Source organism: Oratosquilla oratoria, chromosome 13, assembly GCF_046742065.1.
Source record: "Oratosquilla oratoria isolate Oo_2021 chromosome 13, ASM4674206v1, whole genome shotgun sequence".
NCBI lineage: Eukaryota > Metazoa > Arthropoda > Malacostraca > Stomatopoda > Squillidae > Oratosquilla > Oratosquilla oratoria.
In genome coordinates, this window is record NC_134789.1 from 48,411,142 (window position 1) to 48,413,641 (window position 2,500).

Here is a 2,500-nt window from a genome sequence, read left to right on the forward strand (position 1 = left end):
GTGCGTGTCATGAAATCTTAGATGTGATGCGTATAAAGAAAATAAGCGAGTGTGAGTGACGATCATTTAATGACAGTGTGCATAGTGTGTTCCTCACTTCTCTTCAGATCACACCGCCACTTGCCTTCCATCTCACCCTCAAGTCTCGTTCTAACCCCTCCACGTGGTCTTTGGCCTCCTACTCTAAACCCGCCAAATGATCCTCCAACTCTTCCACTCTCACTCCAACACCGCCACGTGCTCCAGCTCCTCCATCCCCACTCCAAATCTGCCACATGGCCTTCCGACCCTTCCATTCCTAATCCAAACTTTCCAGAGGGTCTGAAGGTCTTCCGACCCCTCTTCTCTTACTCCGAACCCTCTACATCAGTGGTTCCCAAACTATCTCATATGACACCCCTTTTTTCTTTCGAGCAGATCAGCACCCCCCCCCCTACATTTTTTTTTTTATATGAAACTAGTGTAGGCCTTATACGGAGCTGCTTAGTTTAGGCCTTACGGAGCTGCCAAGTGTAGACCTTATGGTCGTTTGCAGTCTCCTTCATTCTTATCTATGTTCTTATATATATATATATATATATATATATATATATATATATATATATATATATATATATATATATATATATATATGCAGAAAATTCTCCAAGTGTTACTAGGCCTGGGTGACGTAACGTCATGTAACGTTACGTCATATGACCAAACGTCCTACCTGATTATGAAGCATCTTGTGTGTCCTTTCCATGTTCCTAGCTTGTCTTCTACTTTATGTATATATCCACCTATGTCTCTGTATCTGTGTATTCCTTGATAATGTCTTAAATAGACGAAAACGTTCGGACTAAGCTTCTTATTCCCCAGTGTTTTTTTCTGCATATTGTTTTCACGTGTGCCTTGTGAATTACTGCTATATATATATATATATATATATATATATATATATATAAATATATATATATATATGTATATGTATACATATACATATATAGGTATATATATACATATATATGCATATATATATACATATATATATACTCATATACATATATATATATATATATATATATATATATATACACACACACTCACACACACACACACACACACACACACACACACACATATATATATATATATATATATATATATATATATATATATATATATATATATATATCTTAGCACTGTTTTGGTCGAAAACAAACGGGTTGGACTAGTTTGAGAAATACTGCCCTACAATGTCGTCCAGCCATTCTTCTTTTGTCTCACACTTTATTTTCCTTAATGACGTTGTCTGTTTGTCTAACTTTTATTTTTGACACTCCTACTTCTACAACTCGTCCCAAACAGTTTTCCTGACATCTCGGTAAATGCAGCCTCTACTCTTGTCTATCTCTTCTCTCATGCCTCTATTTTCATATTTTCATTTTAAACTTTCCTTGATATTTACTTCACTACATATTCTCTCAACGCATTTCATTCCCTTTTCGTTCTACATCGCTGACATGAATCCTTCAGTTTTCATTCTCGTACTATTCTTTCCACCTTGCATCCATAACGTTATGTTTACACATCTTTAACTTCATAAGGCATTCTGCTCCCTTTAACCCTGAACAGGGAACGTCCAAATTTATGATATTGCATGGAAGCTGTACCACTTCTGGCATGCCCACTTTTAGAAACAATAAAAACCAAAGGTTTATGGGAAAAAGTGCTCCAAGTTATAAAGTAAAGTAGGCGTGCCAGAAGTGGTACAACTTCCATGCAAAATCATAAATTTGGACGTTCCCTGTTCAGGGTTAAGGATTGTTATTCTGGGTGATGATAGACCATTAAATGCAACATAGTGAAGCCATCTATGTTCAAATAAGTTTAAAAACTCCCAATTAACCCTGCATTCACTTCGAGAATTTTGCTCTGGACACCATTGGTCAATTTCTATTTGATTTGGACTTTGCTATGTTTTAATTGGAATATTTCATGCGACTTTCTACACATATACCCTCCTTCCTCCCAACAATTACTCTTATTGTTACGTCCTTCTTTTTGGCTACCTCCCTTGTAAAGGAGAAAAGGCCTTCCATATATGTATATGTATGTATGTTACGTCCTTGTGTATCAGTCATCCATCTAAAGCAGCGGTTTCCAAACTAGAGGGAGCCCCACCCCCTGGCATGTGGAGGATACAAGGGGACGTGAAAACATCTGCTCAATATTCATTGTTTAATAAGAATAACGAAACAATTCCAAGAACAAGTATCTGCCGTTCCCTACGTGCAAAGCACATTTCTGTCAATCACCCCAACCCGTTTTCTTTTAAGTTAGCTAAGTGCTAAGGTATGAATAAAAGTATATATACATAATCTTTTTTTTGGGGGGAGAGGCGTGCGAGTCTGCTGGAAGCAAAAAGAGGAATCTCATATAAGATAGCTTGGGAACCACTCACCTAATGTGTGACTAGTGACGGGTTTGTTTTGGTCGTAGATCGCATAACGAGAAG